At 38.6% G+C, this 19,502-nt stretch overlaps 1 protein-coding gene across 1 annotated transcript in view; it reads left to right on the top strand.

Moving 5' to 3' along the window:
* The first annotated feature begins 509 nt into the window (after positions 1-509).
* LOC134326693 (adhesion G protein-coupled receptor L3-like) overlaps positions 510-19,502 on the top strand; it is a 537,600-nt gene continuing 518,607 nt past the window's right edge. Inside the window, exon 1 of the mRNA XM_063008876.1 lies at positions 510-834. The gene's annotated coding sequence lies outside the window, so the exon portion shown is untranslated. The remainder of the gene's footprint in view (positions 835-19,502) is intronic.

Genomic DNA, 19,502 nt, shown 5'->3' with positions numbered 1-19,502 from the left:
CTCTTCAAAATCATGCAATAGGTAAATAGGTTGCCTAAAATTTACTTTAGGTGTAAGTGAGTGCGTGAGTGAGTGGGGTGTTGAAGAATTATGTGTATGTGTATGTGTATCTATGTGTGGCTCTTTGTCCAGCGTTTCAGGGAAGCGTCAGTAAAACTGAATAAATCAATCAATGAATGAACCCTTTATTTGCACGGATAACTGGCCATAGGATTGTATGGTGTTTTGCCTTGTAGAATTCACACAAGAAAAATTGCATTAAAATTTGTATTTAAATATTAACAACATTAATTTTATTTCTATTTTTGGTACATTCTGCACAAAGTTATAAACTGACAGAGCGTTAATGCGCCTAAAATATTCCTAGTGTGCGCAAAGACGTGAGTTTGCTAACATTTGGCAACCCTGCAGCTCAGCCTGCAGTCCGCTCGCACCGAGACCGATCTGTGCGTCTGTTTCAGTACAGCCAGGCGCACAGACACGACTTCCTGGAGCTTTTTCAATACCGGTGTGATATTTATCCGCGCAAAGTATAAGGGAGCAAGTTTACTGGACGGATTTGCGGCTGTTTTTTTGCGTAAGGAAAAAGACGCGCTTTGCGCCTGCGGCATGAGACACGGTGACAGAGACATACTGTATATATAAGAATCGAATGTATGTGGGGATTTCTGTATTGTTGTGTGCGTGTGCGTATAGAAAAACTAGTGGATATTTGGACCTAAAACCCTGGAGTTAATCTCAACGCGACACACGTGTCTAATGGAAAAAGACTAATTGGACTCCATTCATTCGGCAGGACTTGATCCGAAGGGCTTGGACACCACCAGACACCCGGTAAGAGGCGCAGCGCTCAGTACCCGCTTATTTACCGCGTATACACCTGCTTTTACGCACCTCTGTGTTGTGCGCGTTTTACGCAAAAACAAAATGTATTTAAGAGTCAGCGTGGTGGCTACGATCGCCTAGTATTGTTAAAATAGACGTCAACTGAGCTGTGCGCAAAAGGAGAGCGCGTAATTGCGCGTGTAATGAATTGAAACCATTATTAATAAATATGCAGGGCACTGGGTTGGTTTTAAGACGCTCCACTATTGCGACAATACAAAAAACAGAGGCGCTGATGTATGTATACATTTATTATACATTCGCACCAACCAGGCTGGAAAGGATTACTACCTCGCTGCAGAAATTATTCCACTTTTAACGGATCACCCAAAGCATCCATCCAACTGATCTCTATATAAGGTATGATTAATAACAAATTATAATTGTGCAATTTATAATGTTATGTGCTCGCCCATAAAATATTTAACCGGGCACCTTTGAGATGTCAATATATTTCCAAACACGGTTCTGTGTAGAACCCTAGGACTGAAAAAAAATACTTCATGTAACCCTTAAGGAATGTTTTCTAATAGTGTGTGATTGGTAACGTTTGAAGTATTGGAAATGTAGCAGCTGTTTATGGAAGGCACATTGTTTCGAACCTAACTGGTAGACAGTTTTGAGGAGATCTTTTCTCCCTGATTGACATCTACTGACACACAGTGTAACCTGCTACACAGAAACATACAGCAAAAAGTCCCAGATTAAACCAAACCCCTGGGAAAGCCATTTTGAGCTGCAAATACAATGTCATTTTGAAGGTTCTTTAGGTAGGAATAGCTCTAAAATGTAAACCATTAAAAGAACCATTAGAATACCTTTACGTTTAAGAGTGTCACCGAATGCAAAAACTAATATAAACAGTAAGCAGTTAGATTATGACAATAAGCAGTTTATAGGATGTATATGCAGCATGTATTTTAATGTGTATTATTTTTTATTATTATTTATTTGCACTGGCTGGATCACAGTCTGATACTTTAGTCATTTATGTTAGGCAGTAAGGATTTTTTAGGTGGAACTGGGTGCAAATATAAAGGTTAGTGAAAACAACAGAAAAGGATTCAAGTGTCACAAACTTGTAATTATTTAGTGTTTGTCAAGTAGAGCTCAGAACTGAATTACAGTAATAATAATAATACATTAAAATCCCAGTGTTTAAGATTTGAAGGTGTCGGTAGAGCCTCTCATTTACTAGTAATTCATTTTAGTTATAGCGTCGTAGCTAATGACTGGACTAAATGTTAATATTGAGACTGATGTAAATGCTTGTTGCATACATTTAAATAGAACACATTTGAAAGTGTGAAAAAAACATTTAAAGCATCAATAAAATCATTTTTTATATATATAAAATCCCCAAATCAAATATGAACCCACAACTGTAATTTTACTGTAATCAATAATGAATTAAAAAGACGTGGGAAACTGAAGGAATATACCTTATCAACCGTGCTGGTCAGCTGCATTTCTGTCACTGATGGACTATACACACCGACGGAATTTATTTACAGAGGATTAAAGTGTGGCAGTCATAAGATGAACAGGAATTAAATCAAGGCCTGTACAAGGTGCGAGCTGAGATGCGTATGAACCATAAAACTAAATACTAGAAGCCCAATATAACTGAATACAGCTTAAAATTATATATATATATATATATATATATATATATATATATATATATATATATATATATATATATGTGTGTATATATATGCTTGTAGAAACAGGCTAGATGAATTTGCAATGCTTTTGTTAAGGATAAAGTCTGTACTTATTGTTTAGGAGAAAAATAGAACTTCTCCTTTCAAGTTGAAAGACTTGAAGCAGTGGCACTTTATTTACGAACCCTTAAAATAAAGGTTGTAGTTTTTATCCACCATGTAATTGAAGAGTGGAAACATATTGTCCTTTATTTAAGTCTGTTTTACTGTTATTCCAATTCTAGACTTAGATTTGAACAGTATATAACTATGTAAAGGTTTTATTCATGTGTAGAGTATGAAGGCTTGCTATTTTAGTCAGGAAAATAAGGGCTGTTGGAAATTCCCATTCAGAAGTCGACAGGAACGTTTTTTAACCAATGAAAGGTGGGAATGATGGTTTATTTCATTCCATTGCATTAGGTGTTTAATGTCATTATGTGATTATGTGTTTTTTTGTGATGGGTTAGTTTGGTTCTATGATTATAACTTTTCTGTAGGTCTATGATAAAAATAATTGGGATATTAAAATCCAGATCTACTAAAAGGGCGGTCACTGTTCTTCTCAAGTTTGGTCAGATTTGAGTAAACAAGATTTGTTGTGTTGTATGTCTTACTGATTAAAAAAAAATCTGAAGACATTTCAAGGTGAACTAGCATTGCACTGGTTTGTTATGCACGATGGCCTGCGTGAAGCACAGCTGTCACATAGTTACCGCAGAGAGAGACAGATAAAAAAAATATAGACCGTAATCGCTCATGTATTGCTTTTCATGCACTCATTCCTCCTGATGGCAAAGCGAAGCAAAACTCATTTCATCAAGAAAGCGGCCTCGTTCAATTCGAAAGAAACAAAGCGTGACTCAGATAAGACTTTTACCACTGATCTACTGATCGGACTCACTCAGAGAAGGCGTTCAAATCACAAACGAATGTTTAGTCAGTGCTGCAGTGATTTAGAGCACAAAGGAACTATAAAAGAGAAAGGACAGGATTCGAGTTGTCTTTGGTGTGGCAGCAGTCGGGAAGACAAAACTCAGAGATCTGGCTTTTCTTCTGTCATTTTGACTCCAATTATCAATGGTGGCTGTTTTAGACACATTAATGTATATGTGTGTGTATTTGAGGAGAGGATGGAGGAACATGCCTTTCCTCTAATTGGTTGTCAGGCTGTGTTTTGGTTCCACTGTGACTTGTTTGCTCATGTTCTTTGCTTCGGCATCTTTCAGTCGGTACCAGTACCCGTGCAGTGGACATAATAGGGCATCAACAGCTCAGGGATGCCAACAGCGGCCAGAAATAAATCTGCGTCAATGCCACCAGCTGTGAAAAACCACTTAAAGTCACCTAAAAGTATTTAAATAATACAAAGGGACTAACAAAATGAATAATAAAAGATGAATGAATGTATGGATTAAAAAACAGAGCTTTTTATAAAAGGAGTTTTTACTGTTGATGGCACAGTGGCATAACAGGGAGTGATAATGCTGCACAACTCCAGGGTCATGGGTCTAATCTTCATCTGCGATTATTATCTGTGTGGAATATGAATTCCTTGGACCTATGCAAATAGGTTCATAAGCTACTATAAAATTGCACCTTGGTGAAAAGCGTGAACGATTGAGTGATTGTGACGCCCTGTGATTTTCCACTAGATAGTCATTGAGACCTTGACCAGGATAAAACAGTTACTAAAGATAAATAAACTAATGAAAATGTGATTTTTACTCTTGTAATGTTGTAGGATGGCTACAAAATATAACAGAGTATTATTGTTTCAGTATTTATTTATTAATTTTCACTAACCACGTTATCCTGATCAAGGTCACAATGGGTCAGGCATTACTCAGAGACACTAGTAATACACCCTGAAGAGGATATGTTCACAAAAGTGCATCATGCCCATTAAATGGCTCCCTGGAGTCATTTTTGGATTGTTATGGAAAAAAGTGGTTCATGCGGCAGGCACACTACTACCATTACGACATTGTAAACATCACACCACTCTGTGCTGCTGCTAGTGATGCTAAAAAAATGTGCCACATATTAAACCTACACCAATCAGCCATAACATTAAAACCACCTCCTTGTCACTACACTCACTACATTACTGACTGTAGTCCATCTGTCTCTCTGCATGCTTTGTTAGCTTTCATGCTGTTCTTCAATGGTCAGGACTCTCCCAGGACCACTACAGAGCAGGTATTATTTGGGTGGTGGGTCATTCTCAGCACTGCAGTGACATGGTGGTGGTGTGTTAGTGTGTGTTGTGCTGGTATGAGTGGCCTGTGGGCAGCGTCCTGTGACAACTGATGAAGGCCTCAAAGATGACCAACTCAAACAGCAGCAATAGATGAGCGATCGTCTCTGACTTTATGTCTACAAGGTGAACCAACTAGGTAGGAGTGTCTACTAGAGTGTCTAACAATGAGTGGACACAGTGAGTATTTAAAAACTCCAGCAGCGCTGCTGTGTCTGATCCACTCGAACCAGCACAACACACACTAACACACCACCACCATGTCAGTGTCACTGCAATGCTGAGAATGATCCACCACCTAAATAATACCTGCTCTGTAGTGGTCCTGTGGGGGTCCTGACCATTGAAGAACAGGGTGAAAGAAGGCTAAAAAAGTATGTAGAGAAATAGATGGACTACAGTCAATAATTGTAGAACTTCAAAGTGCTTCTATATGGTAAGTGGAGCTGATAACATGGACAGTGAGTGTAGAAACAAGGAGGTGGTTTTAATGTTATGGCTGATAACTGGTGGTTGGGAAACCAATATGAACATCTCTATTCTTCCACAGCTGTAGCATATTAGTGATCATTACAGACATTTTTACACTGAGAAAATACAAGTACTAGACATACTATGCATTATTTATATCACTGCCCAGAGTGCTTTTTTAGCTTAATTAAAAAATATATTGTTACCATAATTACCACTATTAGAGACTTGCTAACATTGCTGAATAACGTTTACTGACAAATCGTTCAATCTGATCAAAAACGGTTTCTTTGTATTTTATCTTTGCTTTGTAATGTCATAGTTCCTCATTTATTTACTGAAAATAGCACACAGACTCACTGGGCTTTATCCTGTTCTTCTTTGCTAGCTTTCTAACTGCTTTTTGATTGGTCGGGTTTAGGAAAAAACTCTTGGGCTTTTGACATCCATTTAACAAAAAAAGGCCAGTAGCAGCTTCCCATAACCTATAACGTCAATTAAGCTCTGATGGTTGGGGGAAAAGATGCCCAGTATAAACCTCCTCTAAGGTTGTTCATGTTAATTGCCATCAGAGCATATTATGCTGAAATATTTCTATATTTTTTTCCAAATATGCTTGTGTGTGTTATATGGGTTCATACATTTATATCGCATTGAGAGCTGTTGACCCCGGCCCATTCTGTATTGAGTTAATGGCTGATGAAGTGTTTAGCTGTTAATACCTCTTAAAATGACCAGAGAACCTCAGCAGTTAACTTGACAGTTAACACAGCATTAGCCGGGACCTCATTAGGCTTGAGGTTCTGAAATTTTTACAGTTTAACTAAAAACCGGAGCGCAAATCAGGTGAAATGAAGTTTGTGGACAACCAGAGAAACTGATACTGATTGCAAAACCCATGTATGAAGTTACGGTTGTGGATCTATAGAAAAAGCAATGAAAAGTCCATTCATCCTGAATAACAATAAGCTTAAGATTAACCCCACACTAGGTTTATTTGGAGTGAATTCTTGCTTTATCAGCCATGTCATAGTTCATTTTTAGAGCTGCTGCATTTTTCACGTCAATTGATTGTCTGAGTTGAACCTTTTACCCTGTTTGGCATCAAATTAAATCAGTTGGCTGCACTAATCAATGCTTATTGGGTCGTGGGAGCTTATCCGGGATGCTGGTCACTTCTGCGGTGCGTATATGATATCAGGAAGTCACACTGCGAACAAAGTCTGAGGAACAGATTGTTCCCTGTCAGAAACACAGCAGAATGTCTCTCACGGATATACCGAGTGTGTATGTGTGTACAGAAATGCTCTCCAGGCCGCATCGTGTTGTCAATTCCTTGAATATATGAGCTAATGGTTCTCGTCGTGAAAAGCCTTGCTCCGGGGCAGCCGAGATATTGCTTTTTCTTTATCTCTTATTTTTCCGGATTGATGTCGGCTGAAATCGTGCCCTGTAAAATGCCCTCTCCTGGTCTCAAATGCCCAGCTTCTATATAACGTCAACCAGGGTTGCCAGATCTTAAGATTGATATTACCCTCTCGGCTGTGTCTTTAGGGAGAGCTTGTGTAGGTGTGTGTTCACATTTCTCTAGCATGATCTTGTACTTGATTCATCGGTTGGTGTGTGTTTCTTCTTTGAATTAGGGTGATTTATTACCATCAAGGTTCATTTGAAGCCTACCAAGCTCTGTGATTTGTTAAGCCAATCCTGGTTTGTGTCTGATGCAGGTTTATTTGCCTTTTTTGGTGGTGCCTTTCCTATGAGACTGTTATGATAAATTGACACAGTGGATAGAACATTGGCACTGCAGGCTCCAGGTTTATTTTTTTCTACAGATGTTGTCCACATAAAGTTTGGCATGTACTTACTCCAAAAGGGTCGGCATGGGTTTCTACCAGGTAATCCATAAAAATGCCGAGAGCTAGTGAATGTGTTATGCTACTTGATGGACATCCTATCCAAGGTGTAGTTCTGCTTTTTTTTGTATTGTTTTCATTATCTTTGGACCATTATGACCCTGGCTGAGATGCTAGTTTTAGTACACTGTAAAAATGAGTAATTCATGATATTTATTGCTGATTAATGCTGCTTTTTCTGCAGATACTGTAAAAAGACATGACCTGCATGGACCTAGGATCCCATGTCTGGGTTTTAATGTTCTTTAGCAGTCAAATTGGTGTTTTCCCAGTATTCTCTAATAATTTGTAATTTAGACTGGCTTTAAAATAATTATAATAATAATAATAATTAAATAACTCCTAGGTGTAAATAAGTAAGTTGGGAATGGCTCGGTACGTAGCACTGTCACCTCACAGTGAGAAAGTACTGGGTTTGATTCCCAAATGGATGAGTCCGGGTCCTCTCTGTGTGGAGTTTGCATGTTCTTCCCGTGTCTGTGGGAGTTTCCTCCCACAGTCCAAAGACATGTAAGTTAAGTGAATTGGCGATACAAAATTGATGCTGAACTTAAACTAATGAATCATGTGTAACCAGTAGTTATCTGTCCTGTCAAGAATGTAACCAAAGTGCAAAACATGACATTAAAATCCTAATTAATAATAAAATAATAATAATAATAATACATTTGTGATGTTGTGTTTCCCCCTTGAACCCAATGATTTTTTAAACCACAGGTAATTACAACTTGATAAAATCCCTAAATTAACATAAATAAATAATACTATTTTGGTTTTCCAAATTATGTTTTAATAAAGGAATTATCTAGCTACATCTTCTCCTCCCGCCTGTCCATTCCCTTCTTTTCTAATGTCTCTCTAAAGATTATAGCATCCTCTCAAGTACATCCCATTGGACCTTCTTTCACAGCAGGTCAAGTGGGCCTTTTTGATCTTGATTTCTATTCCACTACAAAAATAAGTGCTGCATGTAGAGCCTCCATTATCTTTGTAAAGTCAGCATCGAGAGACTGGGCTTCATCCCTGAGTTTATGAGACAGAGAATCACATAAAGAGGAGAAATGCCACTTGTGTTTTCTAGAATAGAAAATAAGTCAGTATTTCAACTGTTGAGGATAGTTTAAGTGGTAAATCTGTTTTTTTGTTTACCTGAGATTAGTTTTAAATGTTTATGCTGTTCTTAGATTATGTATTTGTGTAATTATCGGAGGTTAATAATGCGGGTAATCCACATTAACTATAAAGTATAATGAATGATAGATTTATCAAGGTCACATCATTATTCTAAACTTATCTGACATTTGTATGACAAACAGTTTGGTAAATTAACTGTCTTATTAACATTGGTCAGTATTACAATTAATCAAAAAATAAGAACATTGGAACACGTATTTGTTGGACACTGGCATTAATCGTATACTAAAATGTCATTATATATAAAAAATAATGATTTTGCTTTTTTTTTTACAGTAAAATGTTTTAACATTGAAACCGATGGGGAGTACCTGTAAACCACTGATCCCTTTTTGTGTAAATAATTCAATACATTTTAAATTGTTAACTGGAATTAAACCTTTTTTTTATTTCTTTATTTTAACAATCCAGTTTATTCCGATCAGACTTTTTGTGGGTCCAGAGCCACTTGGGTGAAAGGCAGGAATACACCCGGGACAAAGCGCCAAATTCGGGACAAATTCATTGCAGTGCAACACATACTTAATCAATCCCTCACTCATACAGAGAAAAAAAGTAAAATAGGTGCATAAAGTACATAAAATAAGTAAAATTGTGAAGTCATAATTGTGTTCACTTTGCCGGCATTTAATGCTGTCAGAATTAAACTTTAAATAAGGGTGATTTCAATAATAATAATAATATTTTTCATTGCAGCTTTTGGCTGCAACACCAAAGAATAAAACAATCTAATTTTAATTTTAACATTTGCAAAGTCTATTTCTTAAGATACAATGAAAGGTCACTCATTTGCTATACTGGTTTAAAGGGCATATAGGGAAGCATTTCTGGATCTAAACTTACTTATTATATAAAGTAATACTGCTCCAATAAGGAATGAAGCAGTGGACCGTGTTTGCCAGTGGCCCTTGAATGGGTGAAGTCAGCTTTGGGTTAGGCTCAGTTTTGAAATGCCATATTCTAAAAAGATACATTATGAATTTAGAATTAGAACGTTTGGTTCTACAGAGAATTGAATGCATCGGGTCAGTTTGGGGGCAGATCTGGTATTGTTACTTGGCTGAGGTCAAAGATAATGAAGTTTACAGACTACTGTGCTCCTACCAGCTGTAGCTCAAGGCTGCAGCGATTTGTGGGGGTGAAACATTGCCATGTTGCAAAGACACAGAGTGATAGATAAGATTATTAGTAGCTGATCCTTCATTAGCTGTTCACATTCTATTCCTAAACTTACTTGCTGTGAGGGGCAAAGCTCAAACTAATCTCAGCAAATGGGAGATTTAATCAGGGTGCCAGTCTATCTGAGGGCACTACACACCCCCACATTTTGTCATGTCTAGGGAAATTTCAGAGTAGCCAGTTCATTTCACATGGACACAATGAGAACATGCAGTACTTCTTTCAGACAGACACTGAAAGACAAGTTCAAACCTAGGTCTCCAGGACCTTGGTGCTTTATGACAATCATTCGACCTACTGCACCACTGTGCCATCCTGTATAAATACATTTACCCCAGTGTTTATAGGGCGAACTCTGGATCCACCTTGACCCTGATGAGAATAACTAACTTACTGGAGATACATGAATGTAACCCAGTCAAAAACATAACCTTACTCAGAAAGTGCTATGTAAACTAAATAATTAGAACCTGAGAGTGTTGATTTGTGGTTTAGCCCTGCTGTGTGCTGTTTCACACTGTAAGCCTTGTTTTTAATTCAATTTAAAATTAAAGACCCCTGGGTCACAGCCGGCGGTGGTAGGGGGCTGTAGGACGGGTGTTAGCAAGTGAGAAATACAGGAGGATTGTCCCGTAGCACACTCCTGTCAGACTCAGATGTAAGGAGATGAGAATCTAAAGGCTTCCTTCCTGAAATAAACGCCTCCCTGTGGGGTTTTGAACTTGTTCGCCACAGGTCCGCTGATACGAGAGAGAACACCTGGTATGAAGAACAAAATCTTGTGATTAGAAGCAACGAAGCGAGGTTTAATTGTGCAGCTCACCAATCTTGTGTGCCCACCCACAAAGAGCTGCTACCGTTCAATTAAGCTGTTCAAAATCATCCATTAAGTCAAATTAGAGAAAAGCTATAATTAGGCACGGTGAGATGTGTGCTGAAGGTGAATGGAAAGACGGATATAACATGATTTCCACTGCTTCTTAGTTTTCTGTTTGTTCAGTTTTATTAATTATAAGCTCAGGTTGTATTAAAGTGCCTCTGAGCCGTAATCATAAATGATTTATTTAGAATAATAACTAGTTTAGTATGATTGTATTACTGTGTAATGCTTAAGACAATACTTAAATAACTCTTTTTGCTTTTTAATAAAATACCAGGATGTACACTGTAAATATTTAATAATGTATGAACTGAAAATGCCCCAATTTTTTCAGCCATTCTGGTCCCTTCCTGCTACCTTAGCTTGCACTTGTCATAAGTACAAACATTCACATAGTATTTTGGCTTTTTAATACAGTATATGGCTTTAAATTGAGTTAATTGTGTGTAATTTTAATTAAAATGTTTAATAATTTAATGATAAATGTAAATTCAAATCTAACAAGCCCACCTGCCGTGGAGATCAGCAAATTGGAATCATATCCTTCTGCCTTAAGAAATATGGCTGACAGAGGGAGCATGGAGGCACATATGATTGACGTGTTGGCTCCTCTTACCTGACAGTCAATTATGCCTTGTTGAGCGCTAATTTGCTCCTCTGTTGGGAACCTGCTTTTCTCTTGAAACCATCATGCCAGGCTGGAGCATGGGTACTTTTTGGGCGTCATAAGGAAACTGCTCTAGATGAGCGAGCTGCCCCAGAGCTCAAGTGAAAGCCCTTTTCCAGACCAGAACCCACGTTTGGATACATGCTAGGCAAAGGTTGTGGTGGTATGCATTTCCGTCTCCCTGGTTTGTTTAATTTCCTCCTCTCTGAGGACTGGGTTGTCGCAGGCGCTCTGAGCAGCTTGCCATGTTGTGAAAACCAGTTCTGCACTTTTCCTTTTCTATCCCCTTTTTCCGTAGTGGGCTGTGGATGTTTTTGTGTCTTTAATTTGTTATTTTGTCCCCCTTGTTTTGGCCTAAGTCTTTTTCTTTACTCATGTGGCATTTTAGACACGGTATTATACTACCTTGGTTAAGCATTCTGCAAATTGGTTTTATTTTTAATTCTTGCAGGTCTGGGGCTACACATAAACATTTCAAAAACACATTTATGGCTTTTGTCAGAGTCTCCTATTCCAAGTAAGGCTTTAAAGAACCTGACATAAATCAGAAAATCTGTAATTTGGGTTGTGTTTCAAACCACATACTATTAACAATACAAAAATCATATCAAGTAATATATTCTTGTACACTGTTTACACACTGTTGGTACTGGAATTCCAACATTGTCTAGTATGCAGCTTTTAGTAACTCTGGGTCTGATTTGAATATCAGATAACTATTTTCCACGAATACATTGTTAGCAATCAAAGTTTTTTTTATCATTGGCACACTGTTAACAGACTAGATCTAGCAGCTTTATTAGCCAGTTTATGCTTATAACATTTAACACCAGAATAACTACAGTTTTGCGTAGATAATGTGTTCTAGCTAGCCAGCTTTAAAGTACTAGAGGACATGCAGTTCTAGCTGGCTGAAGCCGAAATGTATGTTGTTACAGCTGCAAGCTAATCGCTAATAAGCTTAGTTGGACTAAAGATACTCATTAAGTCTCTATTTTAAATGAAAAGAAAGCCATATAAGATTATTAAGATTATTAAGTTCTCAGAAATCTATTTTTGTTAGAGTGTGGGAACATTTCAGAACATTAAAGGTGACAGAAATGCGTAAACTGGAGAAAACAAAAACTTTTAACATGCTAATTGCTCTTTTACACATAATTTAGCATGACGTTCTGCTGCGAATGCCGTCAGCTGCTCTGGTATGCAGGAATCATTTGTTAGCGACGCCATCCATATACATTCTGTTCAATTAGTGAAATGAATTTCTTATCCGAGCCAGGAACGATATCACGAAGCCAGGAGGCGCCGGCAGCACCTGGTACAGGCTGGGAAGTGTGTGTGCAGATTTACGTACTGATTTGTGTGTGTGTCCATGCGTGCATGCGTGTGCACACACATTTGCTTCGGTTTGCCTTTGCATTGCTTCACTGGTTCATCGTTCTGTTTTATCGCCAACTTGCCAGGTTTGTCTGTGGTAGCACAAACCTGGTTGGTACCGTTTGTAAAGGTTATGTTGGATATTGCCAGTCAGCTGGGCTATGAATAAAGGACTTATGATTGTAAAAAGGTGATTGTATCAGCATTCTTAAGGTAACTACTGCTGATATATACCATCTGCATGATCCTGCCCAGCAATCTATCTCTTTCTCTCTCTCTCGCACGCTCTGTACGACATGCTGGCATCGGTGCATTTACAAAGGTGGCGTCACTGAGCCCTTAGGGGATGGTGTGTGTGTGACAGGAACAGATAATCAAGGAAAAGAAAGTGAGCGTACGTGGTGTGTGAGTGTTTTAGAGAAGTGAAATTTCACCTGGAATGAAATCTCTCTATGTATATGTAGATAGATAGATAGATGGATGGATGGATGGATGGATGGATGGATGGATGGATGGATGGATGGATGGATGGATGGATGGATGGATGGATGGATAGATAGATAGATAGATAGATAGATAGATAGATAGATAGATAGATAGATAGATAGATACTTTATTGATCCTTGAGGAAATTTAAGTTATTATGTTTAAATAAAATCACACACGTATATACAGTATATATATATATATATATATATATATATATATATATATATATAAATGTAATGATTTTATTATATATTATTTTTATTTAATATATATTTTTTATATTTTTAATATAGATTTTTATTATATATAAAAGGCGGTGAGGTTGGTAGAAGTGATGATTTTATGTGATGATAATGTAGGAGGCAGTGTGATACTTTGGGCGATGTTCTGCTGGGAAACCTTGGGTCCTGCCATCCATGTGGATGTTACTTTGACCACCTACCTAAGCATTGTTGGTATTCCCTGATGGCTGTGGCCTCTTTCAGCAGGATAATGCGTCCTGCCACAAAGCAAAAATGGTTCAGGAATTGTTTGAGGAGCACAACAACCAGTTTAAGGTGTTGACTTGGCCTCCAAATTCCCCAGATCTCAATCCAATCGAGCATCTGTGAGATGTGTTGGACAAACAAATCCGATCCATGGAGGCCCCACCTCACAACTTACAGGAGTTAAAGGACCTGCTGCTGACATCTTGGTGCCAGATACCACAGCACACCGTCTAGTGGAGTCCATGCCTTGACGGGTCAAGGCTGTTTTGGCAGCAAAAGGGGACCAACACAATATTAGGAAGGTGGTCATAATGTCATGCCTAATTGATGTGTAATGTGTAATACACTGAGCCGAGCAGTGTAGGACATGCGTAGTAGCAGCGGCATTTGATTGAAGTTGTGGGTGCAAGGGGAGATGGACACACACACACACACACACTATGTACACATTTTTATAGCTCTGCAGCTACCTTAGCGGGCACTGGCTAAAAAACACTATTACAGAGTTCTGCCAATAATGACAATATGTAAATTATAGGATACAAATGGACATTGGACTCAAATACAGAAACCACAAAATTAGATCCAAATCTGATCTTATTTTGTTTAATTGCTAGCGATGACTGTTTCAGTTAATCTCATTTAGGACAATATCTAACACAGTGGAATGTTTCCTAATTGCATGATTTTATTGTATCTTGGCTGCGGATGGGAAAAAAACCAATTACAGAACCATCCTTGCATGCCATTTGGGACGGTGGTTGCCTAGTGGGTAGAGCTTTGGGCTACTGAATCTCAGCTCTGCCTTGCGGCCACTGTTGGACCCTGTTGGGGACGCTGTACAATAGCTGCACTCTGACCCCAGACATCCAAACGAGCTGGGATATGCAATACAAATAATTTTCTTTGTACTGTACACGTGTATAAGTAAATATAACAAATAAAAGACATTCATTTATTCTATTCAACATCTATTTAACAAGCAGTGCACATAACTGACCTTCTGTATTAAGGTTCTATTTTAGACATTTCATCCCAAGTTCAGATCTGACAAGTTTAACGTAGGGTGTTTTACTTTGAGGGCATCAAAGCTTCGCTATTTAGACATAAGTATTAGGACACACCTTCTCATTAAGAGATTTCATGTGTTCCAGTCACAATATATTAATTAGGTGTAAAGCTAATTATATGCTTACAACTTTTGCAGCAACAGTTTAAGACAGGCCTTTTCCTGCATGATTGTGCCCCTGTGCACAAAGCAAAGTCTATAAAGACATAATATAAAGCTCAGTTTAAAGAAACTTTAGTGACCTGCACTAGAGTCCTGACCTCAGCCTCACTGAACAGCTTTGGAACTAATTGAAAAATCAACTGAGGCTTTTTTTTTTTTAATGCATTTTCTCCCCATTTTCCTCTGCTGCTGAGGGATACCCGATTGCATCCAAGGAGAGCACGTCGCTGTACACGCCTCTTCCGACACGTACACAGCCCTCCTCTTCTCAACCAGGGTCCTTACACAGCGTATGAAGACCCACCCACCTACAAGGAGTCCGGCCCCCACCCTGGAGATACGGTGGCCAATTAGTATCTGCTGCAGGCACTGACAATTACGCCAGATGGTGCCCAGCCCACTGGTGGCAATGCCGAGTTTTGAACCGAGGAGTTCAGAATCTCGGTGCTGGTGTGCTAGCGGAATATCCCGCTGCGCCACCTGGGCGCCAACTGAGTCTTTTTTGACCAACATCAGTGCCCATTTACACAAATGCAGTTTTGACTAAATGGGCACAAATTAACACAGACATACTATTAAGTCATGTGAAAAGGCTTGTCAGAGGAGTGGCATAGTGTGTCACGTACAGGTCAGTTTATTTTAATTTCATTTGTTTTTTAAAATGGGATGTCCAACAAGCACATGGTCCGGTGTCCAAATACTTTTGGGCTATATAGTGTATTTTCAATCTGAGATAGATATCTGAGAGTAGCTAAGTAATATGTTTTCCCCAGACTCCATAATCCAGAAAGGAGATTATTTGTCTCTCCTATTAAGCAAGACATAGTATAGGTACATACATTTTATTCTCTTACTCTCTTGCACATTGTAAAAACGCAGGGCCCTTTTATATATGTATTGTAGCAAAGTAGCCCTTTTGAGATAAATGCCTAGCATTAGTCATTACAATCTCAAGAAACTAGTTAAGCAAGTTTTATTTGAACCTTGAGTATTAAGCATCGAACCTAGCCTTGTAGAATTTCTGTTTTGTCGAACAGCCCTAATGGAGTGGGGTGTTTATTTTGGCATCAGGGACATTTAAAAAAAAAAATCTGTCACTGTTTACAGGAGCAAATGCAGGCATTTATTTAATCAAGGCTAAAGTAGCACTCACTGGATGCTCTTACAGTCTCAGGAGATGTGAGATGGCTGTTTATTTTCTGTTTCAGTTTAGCTGAAATGCTTTAAGCTTTGCAGTTGCTTTTACCACAAATAAAATTACGAAACGATGAATGAAACACAGTCAAGCTTTGAAGAGGTTAAAAAAACAGCAGGAGACTTTTGAGTCATTTGGCTGGGTAAATCTCGCTGTCAACTTTCCCCTGGTGTTCGTCTCAGTCTGTGGGGGGTAAAGAAAAGAAGGACTGGTGGTCGGATTATTGAAAGGCCCTGGCATGGAAGCTTGCGGATAGAAAAAAAAGACGACATCTCTGCTCTCTAACCCTGCTTTTGTGTGAGACGTGAACCCCGGCTCCGGCGCTCCATAATGAACAGGATTAAGCAAATCAATTCCAGCTCTGCTCTCTCATCACCTGTCCGCCCCCAATTACGCCGAGATGCCTGGTTCGGCCCAGTGCTGTGCTGCCAGATGGGGATTTACCCCTTAGCCGTGGGGTGTTAGAAAGAAAGGCAGAGGCCTGACACCATAGAGGTACTGGACCCGGGCCCAGTGAACATGCTCCAGCCACAGCTAGGCAAACATTGAGTCTGGCATTTCTAAGTCTGGAAGAAGAGAATATGCCCATCTGGGCTTATATGAGACGAGATTAGAGGTTTACACGTAATTGAATTTGTGTTTTTCTAGGAATTAAAGTATTTCTTCTACATTTTTATTAGAAGGGTTTCTTATTTTGTAGATCCTGGCACATTTATTTATTAAAGCTAATAACACATTTGCACCACCATATCCAAGCCTACATATTGCTCTTTAATATTTTTCATTCTTATATTTATACTGATCTACATAATCTATCTATATAATAATAATAATTTATATAAATAATAATATAAAGAATAATAAAGAATAATATTATAAAAAAAAATAATATAAATAATAATAAAAAATAATAATATAAATGATAAAAAAAATAATATAAATAAAAAATAATAATAATAATAATTATCTGTATATTACCACTTTTATACTCATTCATACCTATATCTGATATTTTTTATATTTAATATTTATCCCTATATATATAAAACAATGTCTATTATTGTTCCTATTGTATATACCTATACCTATAACAGATATATTATACAGTGTATCACAAAAGTGAGTACACCCCTCACATTTCTGCAAATATTTTATTATATCTTTTCATGGGACAACACTATAGAAATAAAACTTGGATATAAGTTAGAGTAGTCAGTGTACAACTTGTATAGCAGTGTAGATTTACTGTCTTCTGAAAATAACTCAACACACAGCCATTAATGTCTAAATGGCTGGCAACATAAGTGAGTACACCCCACAGTGAACATGTCCAAATTGTGCTCAAAGTGTCAATATTTTGTGTGACCACCATTATTATCCAGCACTGCCTTAACCCTCCTGGGCATGGAATTCACCAGAGCTGCACAGGTTGCTACTGGAATCCTCTTCCACTCCTCCATGATGACATCACGGAGCTGGTGGATGTTAGACACATTGAACTCCTCCACCTTCCACTTGAGGATGCGCCACAGGTGCTCAATTGGGTTTAGTCCATCACCTTTACCTTCAGCTTCCTCAGCAAGGCAGTTGTCATCTTGGAGGTTGTTTGGGGTCGTTATCCTGTTGGAAAACTGCCATGAGGCCCAGTTTTCGAAGGGAGGGGATCATGCTCTGTTTCAGAATGTCACAGTACATGTTGGAATTCATGTTTCCCTCAATGAACTGCAGCTCCCCAGTGCCAGCAACACTCATGCAGCCCAAGACCATGATGCTACCACCACCATGCTTGACTGTAGGCAAGATACAGTTGTCTTGGTACTTCTCACCAGGGCGCCGCCACACATGCTGGACACCATCTGAGCCAAACAAGTTTATCTTGGTCTCGTCAGACCACAGGGCATTCCAGTAATCCATGTTCTTGGACTGCTTGTCTTCAGCAAACTGTTTGCGGGCTTTCTTGTGCGTCAGCTTCCTTCTGGGATGACGACCATGCAGACCGAGTTGATGCAGTGTGCGGCGTATGGTCTGAGCACTGACGGGCTGACCTCCCACGTCTTCAACCTCTGCAGCAATGCTGGCAGCACTCATGTGTCTATTTTTTAAATCCAACCTCTGGATATGACGCCGAACACGTGGACTCAACTTCTTTGGTCGACCCTGGCGAAGCCTGTTCCGAGTGGAACCTGTCCTGGAAAACCGCTGTATGACCTTGGCCACCATGCTGTAGCTCAGTTTCAGGGTGTTAGCAATCTTCTTATAGCCCAGGCCATCTTTGTGGAGAGCAACAATTCTATTTCTCACATCCTTAGAGAGTTCTTTGCCATGAGGTGCCATGTTGAATATCCAGTGGCCAGTATGAGAGAATTGTACCCAAAACACCAAATTTAACAGCCCTGCTCCCCATTTACACCTGGGACCTTGACACATGACACCAGGGAGGGACAACGACACATTTGGGCACAATTTGGACATGTTCACTGTGGGGTGTACTCACTTATGTTGCCAGCTATTTAGACATTAATGGCTGTGTGTTGAGTTATTTTCAGAAGACAGTAAATCTATACTGCTATACAAGCTGTACACTGACTACTCTAAATTATATCCAAGTTTCATGTCTATAGTGTTGTCCCATGAAAAGATATAATGAAATATTTGCAGAAATGTGAGGGGTGTACTCACTTTTGTGATACACTGTATATTGTATTTATACCTATAACAATATATTTATCTTTATTTATGTATTTCTACTTATATATCTGTATATATTATTTATAAGTATACATACACTACGTCTCCTATTATTATGCCAGACCATATATTGTGTATCGTATATATGCACATTATACATTCGCGACACCCTACTTACTTTATTCTGTCTGTCTGTCTGTCTGTCTGTCTCTGTCTGTCTGTCTGTCTGTCTGTCTGTCTATCTATCTATCTATCTATCTATCTATCTATCTATCTATCTATCTATCTATCTATCTATCTATCTATCTTAAATCAGTTTGTGCCGTCTTTATATGTTTTTGGGAACAAATTTTTCTACTTTTTACTATTATTAGTGGTCCACAGTCCCAGTCCTGGGGATGCAATTGCTTTTCACACTGTACACCTGAAAAGAGTTTCTCCAAGGTTCTTCAAACAGTAACCAGTGAAAAAGCCTCAAGGCAACCCTTTTCAAAGAGTGAGAAGGTGCCAAGCACGACTGCTTTAAGGCAAGATTGGGAACCAGAAGTAGGCTTTTAGAAATAAAGGATGTGCCAGTTTCAGTATTACTCCTGTTTTCCCTGGGGGGAAGGTCAAAGAATTCCTGTTTCTTGAAAAAAAGCTTTCTGAAGCAAAGAAGGTAACGTCATAGGTTCTTGGGTTAATGGATTTGCCCAGAACTATTAACCATCCAATGAACCCTTGAGAAAATTCTGGAGATAGATGCACAGAGCATAGTATTCAGGTTAAAGGTAATAGAAGTGATTAAATAAAAGTAAACTAAAACAGGGGTTTTAGCTAACACATTGAGGAGGAAAAAAAGTTTCTGTGTGAAATTTAACCACTGAAAAGATTTGA

Source organism: Trichomycterus rosablanca, chromosome 14 (genome assembly GCF_030014385.1).
Source record: "Trichomycterus rosablanca isolate fTriRos1 chromosome 14, fTriRos1.hap1, whole genome shotgun sequence".
NCBI classification, from domain to species: Eukaryota; Metazoa; Chordata; class Actinopteri; order Siluriformes; family Trichomycteridae; genus Trichomycterus; species Trichomycterus rosablanca.
The sequence above is the reverse complement of the archived record's forward strand: the minus strand, read 5'-3'. Positions and strand labels throughout refer to the sequence as shown.